Source organism: Pistacia vera, unplaced genomic scaffold (genome assembly GCF_008641045.1).
Source record: "Pistacia vera cultivar Batoury unplaced genomic scaffold, PisVer_v2 Contig294, whole genome shotgun sequence".
Taxonomy (NCBI): domain Eukaryota; kingdom Viridiplantae; phylum Streptophyta; class Magnoliopsida; order Sapindales; family Anacardiaceae; genus Pistacia; species Pistacia vera.
In genome coordinates this window covers 29,118-41,158 of record NW_022196106.1, presented here as the reverse complement: position 1 = coordinate 41,158, position 12,041 = coordinate 29,118, and positions in this window count along the sequence as shown.

The window sequence follows — 12,041 nt, the reverse complement described above, 5'->3', positions numbered from 1 at the left end:
CCATGGAAACTAAACTAGTTACAATGACAACCCATAAAGTTACCCTTTTACCCTTTAACTATTAAAAGGTTATTTTTGTTCATCTTATTAATCTTAACACTTTAAGATATAATAATTAAATATAATTAATTATTGCTTGACCATTTTAATCCTTAAAAGTCACAAATAGTTTTCTATGTAACTATACCATAGAAATCCCGTTATTACCATCGGAGTGCTAGCCCTCTTCGGTAATATTTCTCTCTCTCATCCTTCTCTAACTTCTCAAGGCTATTGGTGTGACCATGTAGGTCCCCGTGGATAGCCGTGAGCCGGTTCTGGATGAATCCGGAAACCTGTCCGGAGGCCAACGACTATGGTAAAACATCAAGCAATGTGCCATAGTCTAAACCACGATGAAAATTCTCATCAAACCCATTTCAGATCATACGTACCATGCAGGTAAATCCCTCCATTGAGATATCCTAATCGAGTATGGATTCATGGAACGTCAAAATCCTAAACTCGATCTTCTACCGAATTGTTGATCAATATGTCCGGAATGTCATCACAAACTTACTTTTGTATGACTAATAATAGATCTGGCCAGAGATTCAGTTTTTCGACATTTATCGAATTCGTCTAGGAACTCGAATCTGGATGGAGTCAGCAGTACTCCTGATCCTATATTTCGAGGTCAAATGGATCCCCTCTTGACCATCGTTCGTTTCCGCATATGAACAACGCATGACCAAATAGGCTTTATTGTACGAAACATGATTAGTCTCGTACTTATACACCGTATGAACCATACGCATCCATATCGGATCCGACTACAATGTCTCAGGTCAAAGGACTACATCGTGCACTGATATAACCAAACGATAAATCATTGACTACATGCTTTTCCAAGTGATTTGTCGTTATTCGGTCACGTTCGAAAAACAGTTCACCAACCGTTAATCCATACCAATGCCCCAGTGACATGACTATCATCGTCATCCGTACTTATATCAACTCATGATATCTTTCGAAAGCATCCGGTATGCCTACTGTGCAATATAGTTGCCCAAATTTATATTGCTTCCGTAGGGAACCCTTTTCGATAATTCATTTACCTATTAAATGAATCATCTGGACAATTCATATACATACTTTATTTTAAATACATGACTGAATAAAGGAAGCAATTTACATATATGAATTGAAGAACTCTTTCTTCTATTATTTATGATATATATAGATACAAGACAAAATGCTCTGAAACCGACAACATGAATGGTTTCTAGGGCATACACTAATATACACTAACACTTGCCTCGGTTTTTCACCCTCTGAATTCTCTAACATTCGTCCACTCCTCAAAGTGATTGCATGCACTTGTTCCTTGGGATTTTTCTCTGTAGCACTCGACAAAACCCGTTGAACTTTTCCCCCTAATATGTTATGAATCTACCCAATTTGAGTCTCAAGGTTCCTAATAGAGGCGGATTGATTTTGGACAAGGATGTCAGTCTTCTCAAACCTCTTGCTCGTCTCTTCAATGAATTTGGTAAGCACATATTCCAAAATTGATTTCTTCTCTTGAGCTTGATAACCACGAGGTGGCATAAGATCATTGTTGTTGCTCCAAGAGAAAATAGGATGATTCTGCCATGCTAGGGTATAATTGTTGGAATATGGATTCCCTTGCCTTCTTTGGAAGTTGTTGACGTAATTGAAGTGTTCGAGTTGTGCAAACGGACTTCCTCTTTGGCAATCTCTAATTTCACAAACTGAAGTAGGAGACTTGATAGCATTAACTTTGAGTGCAGCACCCAATTGTTGTTGAATAGTTGAAACTTGAGCGGCCAAAGCAGTGTAACTATCTAAATCTAATTCATGAACTCCTGCTACTTTCCTTGAAAAATTCCATTCCGAAGGCATCATATAGTTGTTGCTTGCCATCACTTTTCTTAATTATCAGATTGTTCTCTCGATTTTAGGGTCTAAGGGATTAAAATCACCACCACCTTTTGAACGTAAGCTCTCCAAGATCTAACTAAAAGAAACAAACGAAACAAAATTAAAATTAAAATTAATTTCTGAGCAAAAATAAAACAAATCAAATTAACAACTAAATATTTCATGTTGATATTGATAAAAAAATAGTTCCCCGGCAACGGTGCCAAAAACTTGACAAGCTATTCGCAAGTGTACGAAATCGCGCAAGTAATAAAGCTCGAGTAAACGAGTGTCGAATCCCAAGAGAACTACCTACCAAGTACCAAACTAGTCTATTTTATTGCTATTTGATGAAACAAAATTTTAATAATGAATTTAATGAAAAAGATAACAAACTAAAAATTAAACAAAGGCAGAATTTTATTAATACTATGGTAAACAAATCAATATGATTAAACCTAGGGCACAGATTTCACACCAATTTAATCCTATGCATTGACAATTATTGCTAACCTAATTAAGCTTATTCTAAAGGCCAAATTCCCTGATATTCCACTAACTTTCTCTCGAACAATTAGCGAATTAAACCTTAAGCAACAACCCTAAATATCTCTAAGTTGAATTTAGGAGTTAAGAGATCATTAAGTTCTATAGAATTTATCAGAGCCTCACAGATCGCGGTAACCTATCTCTAGCGTTCGCTTAATCTATGGTTTTATTACCTTAGACAAATCAGGTTTCATCTCTCGTTCTCAACCTAATCCATGATATCATTCAACTCTTGGATCCTTAAGAATTGAAAGCATTATGCATAATAATAAAACTTAGAATTAAATGCTCAATAAGAATTAACAACAAATTAAATCAACACATATTCATAAATTGGGCTACATCTTTAGCCCTAGAAAAGAGATTTAGTTCATAATTACAGTAATAAAAACAACCATTGTATTTAATAACATGAGTTCAAAAAATAAAAATAGAAAAACTTCTCTAATTTGTGAATGAGAATCGCAAGAATTCTGATCTCCAAAGTAGTAGCAGTCCTTTCTCCTCCTTCAAATCTCTCTTAAAACTACTTAAAGACCCTTATTTATAGTACTAGGGTTTTCAAGTTACTTAGGAAAAGAATTAAAATCCTTAACCCACTCAAATTTGGATTAGGAAAATGCAATAACCCAAACAGGCCCGTGACCCATCGCTACGGCGATGAGAAACTGTCGTTGTGGCGATCATTCTTTCTATCCCTAGAGTATGTGAACTTCAGAATTTGGTAAAGTCATCAACACAAACTTTGTATCTCTTTGAATAAGATTTCCAACGCCACAAGAATCGTCGAATTTCGATTACCACAGCTCAAGTTATGATCAAAATATCAAAGCATGTTCATTTTAAAGGATTTCCAGATTTTACGTTGTAGTTTCGACGCATCACAACTTTCTCGTTTCAACTCCGATTCTTGCACCGTTTGTTCCTACTCGTCATGAATTCCATCGACATCATTCTTTTTCCTTCACATATTGGTTTGAACCTGAAAATACTCAAAATACACCCGTGATCCCGTAAAAGGTAGTTATGAAATAATTAATTCAAATTCCACAATTTAAACACATTTTTCCACAAATAATCCAATTAAATCACTAACAAAATATATACTTTCAAGCTCTTATCAGAGTCCGTTCGGACTCTCATCATAGTGGGAGTTCGTCCACAGACAGATCTGTGGAAGGAACTGCAATCAGAGGACGATGTTTCTCTGACCTGTTTTTAGTTTTTACAACCGTACGAAGAAATACCTCCGTATTGAGAGCTCCGTGGCGGCACTCCAGCGCCACCACCCCAGCACTTCTGGCGATGCACCAAGTCGGGGTAAAAATAGGAAAGTTGATCGCAGATGGACTAATGACGATCAACGAAAAGGAAAGAAACCTCGGTTCGAGCCCAAGAAGTCTTATGCTCCAGTTCCTCGTCGCGATCGCGACAGGACTCAGTATACTCCTTTGAATGCATCCGTTTTGGCCATTCTTGATAAATCAGAAGAGGTCGGTCTGCTTGGAGAGCCTGAGCCCATGAAAGGTCTCTCTTTATCCCGAAACAGTAAAAAACACTGTCGTTATCATAGGGACAATGGGTATCACGCTGATGAGTGCCGAGCTCTCAAGTAGGTAATTGAAAATCTTACCAAGCAGGGGCATTTCAAAGAGTATGTTGATGACTCTGCTCCCGTAAGGGAGAAAAATCAAGAGGAACCGAATAAGAAGCGTCGCGATCGCAAGGGTGTCTGTAACGTGGGAATAATCTTTGGAGGACCGCACCTTGGAGGAAACTCGCAAGGTGCCCAGGAAAGATATGGTCGTGCAGCCCATCATGACCCCATCAGTGTGATGAACACGACGCAACGACCACCAAAGGTTCATAGGGAGGAGGAAATTACCTTCTTCGAAAAGGACGCAGTCCGATTGCATCATCCCTATAATGATGCTCTCGTCATCACGCCCCAATAGGGCACTTTGACATCCACAGAATATTGGTGGACAACGGAAGCGCTGTGAACATCTTGTTCCAGCCAGCTTTCGAAAGGATGAAGTTGGACGAGGCCGACCTGAAGCCCGCCTCGATCCCCCTATATGGTTTTACAGGGGACCATCTGATCCCCAAAGGAACGATCTTGCTTCCAGTCACGATGGGTGACTCTGACGAAGTAACCAAAATAACTGAATTCTTAGTAGTGGATTACCCATCCGCATTCAATGGAATCCTAGGGCGACCCCTACTGAGGAACTTCAAAGCAGTCACTTCGATCTACCATCTCAAGATGAAGTTCCTCACCCCGACAAGGATAGAGAAAGTAAGCGGATCTCAATGCACATCTCGCGACTGCTATGTCAAGGCAGTGTAGATGGCGTGCAAAGGGAAAGGCATCTCGCGTGGCATTCCCAAACAGGCAATGGCGATAAGTCAAATCGAACCACAACCTGGCCCGGTAAGGATAATATGGATCCTCGTATCTAGGAATGCTCTGCCAGTGGGCCAGTTGAGGATCTGACAAAAGTGTCAGTCGACCAGAGCGAGCCGAGCAGAATTGTTGAGGATTGGAAGCAATCTCAACCCCTAGCTCGCTAACGACCTTATTAGCTTCCTCCGAGAAAGTATTGATGTGTTCGCATGGAAGCATGCCGATATGATCGGGATCAGCCCAAACGTCATTTGCCATGCCTTGAACATCGATAGTGAAGCCAAACCGATCTGCCAAAAAAGAAGGGCGATGGATCCGGAGCAGTATGCTACCTTGAAAATCGAGGTAGATAACCTCCTTCAGAATGGATCCATCCGAGAAGCACTCTACCCGAGCTTGGTTGCCAACCCAGTTCTAGTAAAGAAGCCCAATGGTAAGTGGCGGACCTGTATTGACTTCACCGACCTCAACAAAGCTTGCCCAAAAGACAGTTTTTCCCTGCTCAGAATCAACTAGCTCGTTGATGCCACCTCGGGACATGAGTTACTGAGTTTTATGGATGCAGACTCAGGATACAATCAATTTCTGATGTATGCATTGGACGAAGAGCATACCTCCTTTGTAACATATCTGGGGTTGTATTGTTATAGAGTTATGCCCCTCGACCTAAAGAATGCTGGTGCAACTTACCAGCGATTGGTTAACTGAATGTTTTCCAAGCAGATCGGGAAGTCGATGGAAGTCTATGTTGGTGACATGCTCGTCAAGTCGTATGTGGCTTCAGATCACATAGCACATCTCGTTGAGATGTTCGACATCCTCCGGGAATACAGAATGAAGCTCAATCCTTTCAAATGCTCATTCAGAGTATCCTCAAGAAAATTCCTATGGTACATGGTTAACCAGCGGAGAATAGAGATCAACCCCAAGAAAATCCAAGCTCTCCTCGACATGAAGAGCTCGACCAGCAAAAAGCAGGTTCAAAGTCTCAATGGGCGAATAGCGGCACTTAGTCGCTTCATATCGAGGGCAACAGATCGCTGCTTGCTATTCTTCAACATTCTTAGGGCCAATAAGAAGTTTGAGTGGACTTCTGAGTGCAAACAGGCATTTTAGAGCATTAAAGAGCACCTCGGAAGGCCACCTCTTATGTCCAAGCCTCTCCCGCAAGAGATCCTTCTCCTATATCTGTCCGTCTCTTAATACGCGGTTAGTACAGCCTTAGTTCGGGAGGAGAGCAAGATTCAATGGCTAATGTATTACGCAAGCAAGTGTCTGTTAGATACCGAAATGCGGTATCCAGAAATGGAGCGATTAGCTTATACCCTGCTGATCGCTTCTCGAAAGTTGCGACCTTACTTCCACGCCTATACAATCCATGTAATGACAAGTTACCCGCTCAAGCAGGTCCTCCAGAAACCAGAAGCATCAGGTAAATTGCTCAAATGGGTCATGGAACTAAGTCAGTTTGATCCACAATATAGACCAAAAGCAACCATCAAAGGGTAGCCGTTGCTGATTTCATTTCGGAATTCTCATATCATCTGACCAACGAATTTGAGCAACATGCCAGCGAAGTCAACCAAGATATTGTCCAGAATTTGTCGACCTGGAGCCTATACGTCGATGGATCATCGAACAGGAAGAGGGTCGGGGCAGGTCTTCTCCTCTTAAGTCTCGAGTAGACTTGTATTCATGGCATTCTCCAGTTTGGGTTCAAAGCGACCAATAATGAGGCTGAGTATGAAGCTCTGCTCACTGGGTTGTGGTTGGCCCGAGAAATGGGATCAACCGCGATCAGCATCCACAGCGGCTCCATGCTGGTTGTCAACCAGATTTTGGGGGAATACCAGGCCAAGGAAGAAAATATGATCAGTTATCTAAAGAAAGCTAAGGCCGCACTCGAGCCGTTCAAACACTTCACAATCACACAAATTCCTAGAGATAGCAATTTTGTGGCAGATGCCTTGGCAAAGATAGCCTCGTCGCTAGACTCAAACACACTGGAAAGTATTCTTGTTCGGTTCATAGAGGCTCCCAGTATCAGCTCGACTGAACAGGTAGTGAATACAACAGAATCAGTTCCCTGGATGACCTCTATCATTCAGTATCTCCAAGATGGGGTCTTGCCCAATGACAAGGTCGAAGCAAGGACCCTGCGAACAAGAGCTGTTTGTTACACGCTAATAGGAGACCAGCTGTACAGGGGGGTTTTAGTGCCCCTCTTCTCCGATGTGCAACCGCCGAAGAAGCAGACTACATCATGCGAGAGATACATAAAGGGATCTGTGGTAATCACACGACTGCACGATCTCTCGCCAACAAAGTTGTTCATCAAGGGTATTACTGGCCCTTGATCCAAGAGGATACCTACAACTTTGTCAAAAAGTGTGACAAATGTCAGCGGTTCACGAACATACTGCGAGCTCCTTCCCACCAGCTAATAACCATGATCAGCCCCTAGCCATTCTCCATGTGGGGAATCGATCTCATTGGTCCCATGCTAGTTGGCAAAGGGGGAGTCAAGTATGCGGTGGTCACTGTAGATTACTTCACCAAGTGGGTCGAAGCAAAGCCATTAGCCGCGATCACCACCAAAAAGCTCAAGGACTTCGTCTTCAAAAATATTTTTTGCCGCTATAGGATTCCTCATACCCTCATATCTGATAATGGGAAGCAGTTTGATAACGAGGAATTCAAGCAGTTTTGCGACGAGCTAGGTATCCATAAAAAATTTGCCTCAATCGCAAGACCGCAAGCAAATGGTTAAGTTGAAGCTGTCAACAAAACCATCAAGCACACTCTGAAGGCCAAACTTGGCGCAGCCAAAGGAAATTGGGTCGACGACCTTCCTGAAGTCTTGTGGGCCTACAAGACGACTCTGAGAACCTCTACCACATAAACCCTTTTTTCGTTAGCATATGGCTGTGAAACAAGGATCCCTGTGGAGGTAGGAACCGGTTCACTTCGGATAGACTTGTTCGGCAAAGCCGACCATGAAGCGTTCATGTGCGCAAGTCTGGACCTGGTTGAAGAACATTGCAGCAAGGCTTAGTTAAGAATAGCAGCCTATCAGCAACGCGCGAAAAGGTTCTTCGACTCTACGGTCAGAAGAAGAGACTTCCGGGTCGGCAACCTCGTTTTAAAGAAAGTCCTTCTCGGTACTGGAGAACCAAGTGCGGGAGTTTTGGGACCAAACTAAGAGGGCCCATACCGCATCACCAAAGTGATAAGACCGGGGACTTATCATCTCAAAAGGCTGAATGGTTTCGAAATACCCCAAGCTTGGAATGCTGAGCATCTCCAACCGTACTCAGTAATTTCGAACTCAATTGTTTCCTTGTAAAGATTTTACTTTTCTTAATTTTTGCAATCTTTGTAAATAGCGAGTGTACAATTCTGTTCATTTGTAATCATTTTCCCATGTATACAATTCTATTCGCACAAACTTGTACCAATGTTATTGTAGACAGTTAGAATGAGATCTAATGTGTAAGAATGCGAAAATTGTAAATACTCATGAAAGATTGTAAAAATGTCTTTATTTATAGAAAGGGAAAGTACATAGGCATAAAGGGAGAAAAACAAGAGAAGCAGATCACTGATCCTCGTCCCTAGGCTAGTCGCTCGCTAGCTGTTCGGGTGCAGGCTCCTCTGGAACGAACTCAAGATGTTCCTCTTCCAGGTCAGGTCCCCGAGCCGCTTCCTCAGCTTCAGCCTGCCCCATGAAGCAAGCTCTCCGATACTCGTCAGGGAGGTCGGACATAGCCATCTCAGCGTTCTTCGATAGAAGGGCAAAGATGGACTGAATCGTCCATTCTGCAGCCCTACTCTAGACCTCCGTCTCTTGCTGCTGCATCTCTGCAGTTAGCGAAGTGACACGACCTCGGGTAAAGTGGAGCTCGGCCTCAAGTGCTGATCGCTGCTTCTTAGTGTTCTCCCACAGCTCGCCCCTTTCCCTCTCTGCTCGCAGGGCTCGCTCAAAGGTCGTTTGCAGCGCCTAATCTTTCTCGCCAGCCTCCTTGGTAAGTCTGGCCATGGTCTTCTGGAGGTCTTTCACCTCCTCACTGCACTTCTCCAGCTCGAACCTCTTAAAGTCCATCGCGCGAAGTGCAGCATCCCTTTTGGACAAATACTGCTCCACCTGAGCAATGGACAGGTCTCTGTCTATTCGCGCAGCCTCTAGCTCCCGCTTAAGCCGCGCATTCTCTTCCCTCATCTCGACCAGTCCCTTAGCAGCCCCCAGCTAGACCTTCTGCAGGAATAGGTTCATGGAGAGCAGGGCCTGCATAGCAAAGAGAATAAAGTTAGTTATTTATATCGTAAAAGCAAATGTCCTCGCCGAGGGCAGCTTGTTTACCTGGCTTAGATGGTGGAAGGATGTGGTCATCAGGTCCATGGTGTCGAAGGCCACGAACCGCTTAAAAGCCTCCGCAAGCTTGCATTTGAGCAAAGCAAAGACTACCTGCTGTAGATGGTCCAATAGCTGACCCATTGACTCCAGTCGGGGGTGTCTCTGCCCATGGCAGGTAGAGTCCCCTCTACCGGCTCCTTTCCAGACCTTCTCCTGGGGACTGCGATCGCCTGTTGTCTTGCCTGCTGACCGGGAGCGATGGAGATGTCGGTCACGCCCTTAACTGGCCCTCTTAAGTGGAATGTTTGGTAAGGCTTCGACCTCTCGGGCTGGACGCCCAAGCCCACCGGTTCGAACTCCGACTCCTCGGTCCAAATCTGCCTCTTCTTTCTAGGCCTCTAGGCCGTGGTTTTCTGCTTCAGGAGAGCAGCCAAAGGCTGGGCAGCGCCCGTAAGTTGGGTTGGATCAGCTGCTGATGTGCCTCCGTCGGGGGAACCGCTAGGAGTTGCTCCAGTTGGTCCTGTGACACCCCTTCGGGGGAAGGTGAGTTGTTGTGGTCGTGGTGACTTGGGCACCCTGGGAGGCATGGTCGCTGCACGTAAACGTCATTAGTAAAACAGTTCGCTGCACGCTAAGTAAAAAAGGCTAAGGTTAAAAGGCTTACTCGGTGTGGTCTCTAAGGTCGCTTTTGAGTTGAAGAAACCGTATTTTCGCAAATTTGTGGTTGTCACGAGCAATCTTGCATCGCGACTCTCTTCGGATAGAAAGCCGAAGGTTGCGATCCTATCCAGATCCGCGAGGAGCTCTAACCTAGTCATCTTGTTAGCTGCGAAGAGGCAAAAAGTTCGTTAGCAAAAAACGAAAGAAAATTCGCAAACTCAAAAGAAAGGAGGACCTACTTGGCTCCTGAAAATGGCAAATGCCATTATGACAAAAGAAAAATAACTTCATCTCGTATGGTCCTACATTGCTCGGGTAACTGTGTATCCCCGCTTCAATGGCAGTCCGCCTGGAAAGGTAGTAGGAATCCTTGTCCTTACTCTTTTTCAGGATGTACGAGCAACCGAGCTCTAGCACAGTTAGCTCGCCTGATCTGTTTTCACGACACACAATGTACATGGCCGCGGCTATCATGTACATGTTCGGTGTGAGCTGCAAGGGTACAATCACCTGACAAAGGGGTGGAAAGGGATCAACCCCCCACCATTGAAAATATCCTCGAAGATCGCAACTAACCCTCGTGGCGGATTCTGAGATGTGCGTGTCCTTTCTTGGAAGACCTCCATGCTGATAGTGTATTGGTCTACTACCCTTTGAAGCTCATCGTCTGTAAGTATCGACAGGATCTCTCGAGAGGGACCCTTTCTCAGCTCTGGTCGTTGGGGGCTCCATTCTACTGCGGTCTGCAAAAGGGACATGCAGGGAAGCACTCAGTCTTCGTACACAGTTTCGTACAATGACGTGGAGGAAAAGGAAAATACTTCCTCCCTTAAACCCTAGAAAAACCCTAACAGAATACTTTTAGAGCCACCATCAATGGCTCAATCCCAAAGAGAATATTTCATCTCCGATCAACTTCCGATAGACAGTCATCGCATGGAAAATATTGAAAACAAGAAATAATAGTAAGGGTAGCAGAAGGATCATCCTTACCTCTTGAAATAAAAAGATTAGTCCTCCTGCTCCAGATATCAAGCGTGCGCCAATCTGGCAAACAAAGAATCACAACTCACGGAAATCTCTTGCCTTCTCTGAGAAGATGAATACTGTGGCATTGCCTAAAGTGAACTTGGGGTTTTATAGTGGAGGAAGTGGCGCTTTGGTTTCTCGAAATCAAACGACGTTTGGGCGGAAAACTCATCTCACCATTGATCGCAACCACGTGTCACAGATCAGCAAAGAAGAGTGACCGTCACGCTTTGAGAAACCAGATCGTCATCCTTTTCCATTGAAACGCTCAAGCGACGACACGTTTTCCCTCATCAACATTAAATGCGCTCACATCTGCATTCAATGCCCTGATAGGGAATGTCGTTTCAGCATGGCTCGCATTTAATATGCATGGCTGGCACTTATTGCACACAAGACACATTTGTCAGAGCAAAAGACATTTCATTAAATGCATCAGCTATGAAAGTGCAACGGATAACATCTGAAGAGATCGTTACACACAACACTCTTCGGCTCATGTCTCATCGAGAAGCGACATGACTCTTCGACTTGGGCATATATCGACTGCAAAGTAACACGACCTCTTGCCTTACGCAAAAAATTTCGCAGTACTATCAGTTCGTGAGCCTCGAGCAAAGATCGAAGCCATCGTCGTGGCACTGGATATGATCTAATTCAGGTCACTGACCCTTAAAGTAAAGGCCATTGCAGGTCGCCTGTATGAAAATGTTTCTTCGACCTCTCTGCATTCAGGTCAGTCAACCGGTGTTCAAACGCATCAAATCAGGGCATGACATGTAGTTTCCAAGGTTTGATTCTCAAACCTTAAAAACTAGAGGACTTCTATTATGCCTGGAAAAGTAGGGCTAACACAAATGGGATGTCAGTGTAAGTGGTCAGAGCTTAGGTAAGTCTAGGTGTCGTTCAGGTGCAGCCACATCGCGTGCTGATGCAAGAGGCGTGGTCCTGCCAGTGCAGTAGGTGCGCGTCAAGTTGGTGAAAGGCTGGAGGTGATCCACGTGTCCAATCGCTACAAAACTCGAGTGAATTACTTGAATAGGTGAATAACGGGGTGCAAGGAAGGATTTGCACAACAATCTCACCCATTCACGGATTTAGTAATCATTACGTGATTTC